This window comes from Rhamphochromis sp. 'chilingali' (genome assembly GCF_963969265.1).
Source record: "Rhamphochromis sp. 'chilingali' genome assembly, chromosome: 5".
NCBI lineage: Eukaryota > Metazoa > Chordata > Actinopteri > Cichliformes > Cichlidae > Rhamphochromis > Rhamphochromis sp. 'chilingali'.
The window spans coordinates 38,801,289-38,812,539 of NC_137932.1; positions in this window are offsets into that span (position 1 = coordinate 38,801,289).

An 11,251-nucleotide genomic window follows, 5' to 3' on the forward strand; every position below is an offset into this window, starting at 1 on the left:
GTGCTTCCTGTTTGGGGCTGAATTCTTTAAGTAGTCTTCAATAGTTCCCCAGGCTTCTTGAAGGACATTCAAAGCTCTTGTTCTGTATTTGGCTGCCATTTGGCTGCCTCTGATAGATGACGATCTCACACTGCTTCAGTGTTAAGGTCGAGGCTCCGGGGAGACCAAACCAAGACTGATAGTGTTCAATTGTGTCTATTTCTATCCAGGTATTCTTTAACTGCACTGTCAGTGTGTTTGGGATCAGCCCCACACCATGGCAGAGCTTCACTGTGTTTTACAGATGGCTGTAGACGCTCACTGCTGTACTTCATTCCTGACCTCCTCCATACAGCACACAGTGATGATGATTTATACTCCATAAGCTTTGTTGGCACTAGTTTTCTGTCTGCTTTCGTCATATCTCAGCTTTTTCTCTTCCTTAAGAACGGCTTCTTGACAGCCACCCATCCACTGAGACCATTTTTGATGATACTTCAGTGAGCAATCAACTGAAGAGTCAGATGCATCTCTCAGGGCCTGAGTCAGTTCTTTGCTGGATTTTTTTTTTTCAGACTTGGAGGACATGACTTTTAGGGACCGTTCCTGTGCTGTGGATAGTTTTTGGCCTGCCACTTCTTCTTTTGTACTTCACTTGTCCAGTTTCCTCAATTTTTAAAGAATACACGTTTTTGGCTAATAGCTCTTTCGGAATCACCTCATCTACAAAGAGCTTCATTTCATCCCAAAAGTTTCATCCCTTGATTTGCTCCTTTTTCTAAGCTTGAAATTGAAGTGGGAAGTGGCTTAACAAAACAAATTTTTAAAAATGCATTCCTCTGAAAATGGTCAAGTACAAGGGCCGATTTGAAAAAGAATGAAAAAGCAGCGAATGTCCAAAAAACAAAGCATTGAGATCTATTACACAAAATTGCTTTAAAAATTGCAAAAGAGTCTGGCTCCTTGGAAGAAGACATGAAGGGTGGCTCCAGACTTCTGCACTGCACTGTAAAAGTCCTAAAAACAGATCTAGTGTGCAAATAAGAGTCAGACAGGCTGTAGGTTCCAGTTTTCATTGTATTTCAAATAAAAACAAACCCAAGCGCATTTGCAACATTCTTGATAACTCAGCAGAGTGGAGTGCTATTGGCCATATATCATGTGAGGTCTCATTCCTAAAGAGTCGAGCACAACTTCCTCCCCCAGTGACCATGTGGACTTCTGTGACACATCAGCTGCTTAACTGTGGCCTGCATGATACCACTGAACTATAAGAGCGTGGGATTATGTTTGGGGAAATATAATGAACAGCTTTCCTTGCATACAGAGATAGAAGTACTGTATAAAATTATGTTATTTAACTGAGAAGTTGAGCCATTATTTTAAAGTAAGTGCAACAGCAACTTAAGGCATTTCGAACTTAATTGTTTTTGTCTGCCAGTTGTTTGGTTTCAGGACATAGAACTAAATTAACCTGAGAGGGAAGGACTAATTGGAGCATTGTCACGAAAGGCTTCAGGTTCAGATATCGAGTTCAATCAGCAGCATTTTACTGATTCAGCAACAATTCAGTGAAATCTTCTTCACTCCGAGGCTGTTTCTCATTTGTATATTAGTTCGTTTTTGGGAAATAACCCAAATAAACTACCTCGTTTCCAATTTGCTACATAAGTATGTATCACTATGTATCCACTCACCATTCAGTATAATATCTACTCCGAGTATTAATTATCACACATTTTATTAAATGTGTCACATATTTTGTCTTTTTGAATAATAACTTTATTTCTTAGTATTGGAAGTTTCCCAGTACAAGCGGGATGAATCACACTTTTCACCTTGAGGAATTATCCACTTCTGTTCAGACATGCCTACACAGAATGATGGGAATGAAGTTAGAGGAGACCTTTGTTTTTTAATATGTTTTCCAAGTTGTGCTTGTAACATGAAGGAGATCAGAAGAAACCACTTGCAACTCTCAGGCATTTTGGGGGACAATGCCTTGTCATATGTAATGTCGCTTCATCTTGGGATTTCAGGAACAGAGCAAATTCACTGTGTCATTTCTGCGGCATCCATGAAAACATTTGCTACAGGTATGACCTTTGGCTAAGTACAGGCAAAGTTTAGTTGGCTGTTTTCTGGGGTAGCTTTCATGCCCTGGATCGTTTTCTCTACTCAGCTTGTTAGGCTAAAAGCAAAACAACACGCTTGGGGGCTAGAGTTCTGGGATGGATGCATGTCAGCGAAGAAATGGATATGTGTGCGTGCTCGCATGTAAGTTTGATTTACATTGTTCATCCAAAGACAAACTGAACATTAGTTGCTTTCCACTGAGCTAACAAACTCGTTTCATTTACCTCTGATAGTTAAAGGGCTCTTTTTTTGCAGCTTAAGACATACACTTAAGTTGACCTACATACAAAGCAGTTGGTGGTCTAGCTCATCTTAGTAGATATTAAATAATATATTTACTGTTAAAAAATTAAAAATGAGAAAAACCATACCATGAGTCGTAGTTGCAAAATAAAATTTGAATTTGAATTTGAAATGTACAAAAGTTTTGTCATTTGTTTATTTGCAGAAACAGATAATGACAAATACTAATGCCCTTTAATCCTGGTATAAGCTCTGAAACCAAAGAAGAGGTGTGAAATGAAAGTGAATGGCGTGACTGCAATGCAGCATCACTTAATTCACACAGGTGCTGTTTACCCACGTTACACAGAATATACATTTCTCTCAGTTGCCAGAAATATAATGAATAAACATAAATGCAATATCTGAAACTGCACAACTAACTTGGTGGGAACAAAAGTTAAGAGATCCTCTTTATTTGGTCTTTAGGTCTCGGAATTTGTACATTCATTATCATATGAATTCAGCAACAGCAGTGATTTATGATTTTTTTTTGCAATATGAATCTTGAATATCAAACTTACATTATTATCTTGCTGAAGAATATGCTGATCAATATTTAATCATTGTGATTTGAAGAATTAAAGAATTTAAAATATTGTTAAATACTTTGCAGGCATTTCATGTAGGTCTACATATTGCTGTTTGCAGTATGTGCTTGTCTCAAGTAAATAAATCAGCACCGTGGGAGGAATATGTGAATGCAAGTGAGCATATTTCTGTGTGTATGTTTGAGAGTGAGTAGTATAAAAGATGCAGGAGAGAGTGAGAAAAAGTATATTTGTGTTTTTGTGAGAGTTGGAAAAAAATTGCGTTAGGGGAGATAAAAGACTCGGTGCCAATTTTCCTACTATGGTCACACTTGCATAATGTTGAGGGAATCGCACAGAATCCTTTTAAGGTGTCAGCCAGAGTGGAGTATAACATCATTTACTGGAAAATTATGCACTCACACACACACAGAGAGAGAGAGAGAGAGAGAGAGAGAGAGAGCGAGAGAGAGAGTCGGAGCCAATGTAGGCAAACTACAAGGTAGAAACTAATGTGTATTGTATAGAATTTAAGCAGAGTGATGGGGACTGATGCACACAGACTCAATTATAACGTAAAGAGGAGTTTTTAACTTGTTTGCAGTTTAACAGTATATCTAATATGAATCACGCATTTTGGAGTTTGCTAGACTAGGTTCACAATGTTAAAAAAAAAAACATTCTGTTTTCCTTATGCAGCGCATTACTGGAGCAATTCTTTTTGCCTGATTTCGGAATTTCTTTCCTTTCTCTCTGCCTGCTTGTGCTTCCCCTCAGAAAAAGTCCAGTCCAGTCCAAAGAAAACATTGAGTGCATGGACTACACCAGAATTAGATGCAGCCCAATCTGTTGGATTGCATTTTAAAACCAGAGTAAGGCCAGTCCACAGTGTATTCGTGCGAGTGTTTAACCAAATAACTTGCATTGCAACTATTTACCATTTGAAAATGCTACGTTGCACAACAGCACAAACGAGCGAGCGATGAAGTCAGCATGATGATACTGTGGACTGAGGGAGTATGTTTGTTCTGAGAATAACAAAGCAAGAAGTCTGTACAAATACGACTTTATTGAAATGTAGTGTATTTGTACTGAGTTGAAGGGACAAGAACAGCAAATAGGAGAGGCAAACTGATTATGCACTATATGCCAAAATAATGATTGAATAAATAAAACCAACGCTGTCATCCAGTGTAGTTACAAAAATGTGCTGCAGTATAGCTGATCAGGATCGCTTTAAAAAGTTGGTGTGTAAGGAATTTGCTGTGGACAGAATCAAAAACATAGACCTATAAAACATTACACAAAAGCATTAAAAGCAAAATTTGCACATCAGTGTTTTAATGTATAGGTAATAAAAAACGTTTCATGAAAGAGGAAGCAGACTAGAACAGGCAGCGTACAGTTTGTTCCCAGCGAGTATTTAATATTTTCTTCCACTAGTCATTGCTCCCTAGTTTCCAGTTTCTTGCATCTTTCTACACTTTAGCTAGGAGATTTATTACTTAGCCTACTGAGTTTGTAAAAATGTTCCCATTTTTCTCACCAATGGTATAGCCCATTAGGCATAGCATCACCAAGCAGCTTATTTCACTTGACAGCAAGGACTCTGGTCAGGACAGTGTAATACTTGGGGAAGTTCAGGCAACTCCCCAGATTACTTTGCTCATGTCGCTTGGTGAGTGATTGCTGGCTTAAACTGAGACTGACAAAGATAGTAGCTTATTGTCTGAACCCTTCAGCAGAATGCCAAAGTTTCAAGTGTGATAAAGGATGTTCTTCAGGACTAACTGTTTGTTGGCAATTTAGTTTCAATTAGCTTCAAAAGAAACACTTTATGTTTACTGTCTGGTTGCTGTAGCATTGCTTTATTTGGAGGCTGACCAATTATAAACCATACCTGCAAGGAGTTAGTTGAATAAATGTCCTAATCAAATGTTCTAATTGATGACCAGCAAGTATTCAGAATCAGTCACATGTGTTAATACAGTGCCAAAAAGTGGACATCCCAGCAGTCCACTCCCAGAATCAGATTTTCAGATTGTGCAATGCTCAGAGGGCCTCTGTTAGCATGTTAAATCAGTTTTCAGTTTTCAGTTTTATTTGTCATATGCAAGTTAGCACAGGGTCAACATTGCAATGAAATGTGTTTGACGAGCAGCAGTCATTCAGCAGCATGATACAGTAGAAGAAAATATAATAAAATATAATAAAATAAAATAAAATAAAGTAATAAAAAATAGAAAAATAGTAAGGAGCAAAATATTAGAGAGACGTGGTAAAAGAGAAAAGATGACTAAATATATATGTATCTATAAATATAAATATATGTACACTAGTGATTAAATAAGAAAATCTTGAAAAGAAATATGACGGAGGGCAGATGGGATATTGCACAGGAATGAGCAGCAGAAAATTACAGTATTGCACTTTTAAATATAAATATCAATAACAATAAAGTGGAGTGACCAGTGCAGATTAAACAGAGTACTTGTGAAGCTGCAGGTAGCTTCTGGGTGCGTCCTGTGGACTGTGTTGTGTGTGTTTAAGTGTTGTGGTTGAGGTGTCGTATGGCTTGGTGGTAAAAACTGTTTTTGAGTCTTGTAGTCCGAGCAGACAGACTCCTGTAACGTCTGCCAGATGGTAACAAGGAGAACAGCTGATGTGCTGGGTGGCTGTGGTCCTTGATGATGCTGTGTGCTTTACGGAGGCATCGCTGGAAATAAATGTCCTGATTGGCAGGAAGCCTCGTGCCAGTGATGTGCTCTGCTGCCTTCACCACCCTCTGTAGTGATTTACGGCTGCTGGCAGAGCAGCTTCCGTACCAAACTGTGATGCAGCTTGTCAGCAAGCTCTCAATTGCACACCTGTAAAAATTTGAGGTGATGCTGGCGTTCATGCCAAACTTCCTCAGGAAATAAAGCCGCTGATGAGCTTTCTTGATAGCAGTGTCTGTGTGAAGGGTCCAGGAGAAGTCCTCTGTGATGTTGACTCCAAGGAACTTGAAGATACTGACCCTTTCGACCTTGACACCGTTGATGTGGATGGGGCCTGTTTGTGAGGAAGTTTAGAATCCATCTGCAGATTGGTGTTTCCAGCCCAAGGTCGACGAGCTTCGTGGCAAGTTTTGAGGGGATGATGGTGTTAAATGCCGAGCTGTAGTTGATGAAGAGCATCCTTGCATATGTATTCCCTTTCTCCAGGTGAGTGAGGGTGGTGTGCGTTGCGAGGGCGATGGCATCCTCTGTGGCTCTATTTGTCCGATAGGCAAACTGAAGAGGGTCCAGTGTGGGAGGAGCAGATGTGACCTTTGACCAGCCGCTCCAGGCATTTATGATGACGGATGTCAGTGCAACAGGACGGTAGTTCTTGTTCTTAATGGTATAATTAAAAAAAAGACTGAAAAAGTTTATCTTGCTTGGAATAGCTGTAAGTAAAGTTTATTTATTTATTTATGAAGCGCTTTTCACAGACGGTCAAAATGCCCTGTACACAAAATAAGTCAAATAAATATGAATATTAAGTGTTATAGCCAATATAAAGATATGATAAGACACAATAAAACAAACATGTAGCTTAAAAGCAGACTGATCCACAGACTGAAAGGCTCTGTGCCCTCTGGTCTTTAATTTGACTGCTATAAAGGAAGACAGCAAGTAGTGCATACTCTGTAAGGAGCTGAGACATGTAACATGGAGTCTGGTCATTTAGTACTCCATATGTTAATGCAGCAATTTTAAATTGAATCCTAAAAACTACTGAGAGCCAGTGTAAAACATATACAACAGGAGTGATGTATGCTCGCTCACTAGAATGTGTTAATTAATAATAGTCTGGTCGCAGCATTTAATAGAGGAAGCCTATTCTCTCCAAAAGAAACATGGTGGCATGACTTATTTTTGCAAATCTGCATCTGAACAAACACAATAGATGACGTCCTTTGTATATACAAGAATATAATGCAGATGTTTGGCTATAATGCCATACCATAGCACTGTATTTGTAAAGCAATTTGAACCCTTTAAAGCCGGTCAGAGCAGGCACGCTCCGTTTTGCGTAACTATTTTTAAATCCCGGTAGAACTGCAACCACGTAAGCTAGCGCAATAATTTTTTTTTGCCTATGAAACCGGAGGAGTTGTACTTACATCTTATGCCATCAGCTTTGTCCTAGGTCACGGTTTCCTTCCACATATAGCTTAGCAAAAATTGCATATAAACCACTTGCAGCAACAGAAACATAATATTCCAGAAACACGCTTTGCCGATCCCATCAGCTGTTCGTAACACTTCCTAGTCGGAATAGACATCAGCGCGAACTATCCCATGTCCGCCATTACCTGCCCGAAACCGGAAGTGGCGTCATTTTCGCGGAAATGTAGTTTTTTACCTTCAAGGCCTTATAAGCCTATCCGGTCTTTAAGTGATGACGTGACGAATCCTACTTCCGGGCCTAAAGTAGTCTGCCTTTAACCCTTTAGAGCCGGTCGGAGCGGACACGCTCCATTTTGCGTAACTATTTTTAAATCCCGGTAGCACTGCAACCACGTAAGCTATACAATGGGCTTACGTCCTCATTTGTGACAGTGTTTCAGTTGGTAAAAGTAATGCTTTGACATGAATTGAGTTGCAATTTGGGGAAGGCCTCGAAGGGGCCTGGCAGATCCCTATGTACTAAATAGAAATGAAGAAGTTAAAGAATTGGAAACAAGGAAGGAGGGTGGGGCACGTAAACGAGAATGAACACCTTGCAAAATTAGGGGAACCTATGTCAATGACAACCAGAAGAAGTGTGTTTGGACGCGTGGTCTTGCTCCTGAAATTCCAATACGGAATCTCCAAAACATACGAGACGAACACAGGCCAAAGGGTCAAAGAGCTGTAGAAGTTAAAGAATAAAGAATACAGAAGAGAACAAGAGTAATAAAACAACATCACAATGATATATGGGAATATGACAGTAAATACTAAATATTAAACATTATTGTGCAGCACATAAGATCAACAGAACACAGTGTGCTTTGAGGTAGGAGCCAAAAAGGGTGTAGTTTGTGGGTGTGATCACCCGTGTGTACACCTGTGAGCATGGACGCGCTTGTTTTTTTAAAAGGTTCCTTCATGTAATGATCTGCTAGAGGGTGTGGGGGGGCCACAGCCCCATCCTCCAGGGCATGAAGCAGGTATGGAGGAGATCAAAACTCCAGACATCCAGAGGCCCCCAGAACACAAGAGACCAAGGAAGACCAACAGAGGGGCAGCCGCGCCACTGTCCCAGAAAGAGCTGAGGAGAGTCCCAGATGAGGGCTCACTCAGCAGCCGCGGAGCAGAAGCCAGGGGGAGTTGCAGTGACGCGCCCGTGAGCTCCGCCGGCAGCCAGCTGTGCCTGAGTGACCGAGCCCCAGGCCGAGAGGCCGGGGGCACCCCACCTCCGAAGTGGCCCGAGCGAGCCCCAGGCTCCAGGCCCCGATAAGCGGCCGCCAAGGAGTGAGCCGGTGTGTGCACCCATCCCCGGACACAAAGAACCACCAACGCACCGATGTCTGAGGGAGTCCGCCACTGGCAGGGGAAGTGGTGGTAGGGGGAGATAGGCCTCCAAACCTTGGAGGGCCTGAGATGTCCCCAGAGAGGTGGCGCCTGACACCCAACCTGACATATAGACACAGACATACAGGCACACACAGATACAAACATCCATTCCCACCCTCATGCTCTCATATGCACTTACTCCACACTCAACCAACGTGGAGACAGACATAAAGAGACGCTGTACACACGATCACACTCCCCAAGCGTACTCTACAAACCGGGTCTAGGTACCCTTGCCCCTGGAGGGGGGAACTGCACCCAGACCCAGGTGGTGTTACCCTTTTCCCTGCGGTGGGGGGAGGCAGACCGCCCCGACTCCGCAGCAGCAGGGAGGCCCCACACTCCAGACCGGAGTCGGACGGCCAACTCCTCCTCCCAGCCCCCCCGCTCCAGCAGGCCACAGAGAATGGGGGTGAGAGAAGACTCCAAACCTCCCTCCACCCGCTCATTGTAGTGTTGATGCATGTGTGTTCTAAGGTGCATTTAAAACCCAGGAGGGCATGGAGCTACCTGCCAGAGAGCAGCAGGTAAATGCATGGTCCCTCCTGCTAGCCCTCAATGTCTACGTGTATTTAAAATTGAGAGGTGGGCGACGACGCCAGGGGTGAGGTGTACACCCTGATGGTACTTTGGATTCTGTGTATCGTGCCCACCCCCAAGATCCTATATGTATGTGTAATGAGAGTGTGAGTAATGTGAATGTCTAAGTTGTGGGATAAAATTGAGGCAGAGGCAGCCAGAAGGGGACAGAGGGGGGGATTAGCCTCCTCTGCACCCTGGTGACATACCCCTACTCCAAGGTCCTGCATGTGTGGGTGGTTGTGGTGGAGCAGGAAGAGGGAGGCAGCTGGAGATGGGGAGGGAAGGAAGGGAGGGGCAAGTGACCCCTCCCTGGGGCCAGCTCCCCCGCTGACCCCAGTAGGCACCCCCATACTCCGCGACCCGCCAGGGAAAGGGGGCCCAGGCCCATCCAGACCGGGGCCCAGTGCAGCAGCGCCTCCCGGCCCCACAGAGCCCGGGACAGTCCACCCAAACCCACCACAGAGAAAACTGCACCCACCCCACCATCCACTCATCTTCCAGACTACATAAGACAATAAACACCCAGGCTGAGATCTTCCTCCACCTCTCCTGTATCTCCCCCTCCTGCAGAGGGAGCTCCTGAAGAGAGGAAAGCTCCTGCAAGATGTGACAATCTCCCCCACCAGTTGAAGAGCCCCCCAGGTGGCTCGATGCACCGGCGGCACCCTGCTCCAGGACTGGGCCCCCATGCACCCACCCGCCCACAACCCCGGCAACACACCAACCAGGACCCAAGCCCCCGAGGCCCGGCCCGGGCCCCAGCCCAGAGACGGAACGCCCCCAGAACCTCACGCCCATCCCGGACCCAAACAGGGGCAGCCAGGCTACCAGGTCAGTAACCCACGTCCGTCAGCACAGACCCTCCCCTAGCCCCGCTGCACGCAGCCGCGAGGAAACAGTCACCTGAGAGCCAACAGAGCCCCTAACCGGACATGACCGCTACCCCGGGTTGAGCCCCCCAAGGAGCTCAACCCGGTGATCCAGGTGATTGATATATGCATTTTTTTTTTTTTTTGCTGCCCATTCTGTTGGTTTTTGTCTTTTGCCCTTCTCCCCGTCCCTCTTCTCAGCTGTTTCTCTTTCCCTCTTTCTTTCTCCCCTTCTTTCCCCCAGTCAAGTCTGTCCCGTATTCAGTAAGTGAAAATAAAAAAAAAATAAAAGGTGAATCAAATGGACCATTACGGCAAGGCTGGGATGGTCAATTTGGTAAAGTAAATCCGTTGGGCATCTTTCTTTGCCTTTAGACAACAATTCTGATGGCAAAAGAGCTAAACGGGACAGGCAAAAAAAAAAAAAAAAAGAATAAAGAATACATAAAAAATCACTTGAACTCACAGTTTGCACGCTGGGTTGAAGGCTGTAAAAGTGCAGCAAGTGAAGGAGCGATGGCAAACGATTCCACAGTTTTGGAGCCACAAGTGCGAAAGCTTTGTCACCTAGGAATGAGTAAAAGCATCTGGTCTGTTGACCTGAGGGAATGAGATGGGACATACTGTACAGGTGCAGCAGTTAAACAAAATGTGGCACAACCCTTAACAGACAGATTAACTAAAATTAACTGAAATGCACAGCATCATGGTGAAAATCAAACACAGCATATCGGCACAAACACCTCACACCAACTTTCAAGCAGACTGGTAGATGGGGAATGATGTTGGTGGGGCACCTTGCAGTAATTCACCATGGACTCCTGTTTATATTTCTGGTGTGAAATGTGAGGCCAACTGTCCTACAGCTTAAACATCATTGATCATTGCAATAGGGCACAGCAGCAGATCAACATGCTCAACATGTTTAAAGTGCTGCATACAAGCTACTGAGTGATAAAGTGTACATAGTTTTCGTACACTTTGCATAAACGTCTGTAAAAATGTTCTTTTTCCGGCAGAAACATACACTGTCGTGTCAGAAAGTCATGTTGTTTATCTAAAAGAAGTTTAAAAAGTTATTATATAAAGTAGAACGTTCCAGATGTTTTGGCATCACACCTCTGGTTCTGTTTCTGGTTTAGACAGGGTGTACAAATAAGGAGGGAGTCTATTGGAAGCACACGAGACAGCTTGCCATTGAGATTTAAAACAAGGCCAGTCATGTAAACAATAGTCCTGCAAGGAAGAACTCGGTGGCCCGGGACCTTCCATCACTTTGGAGTGTTTA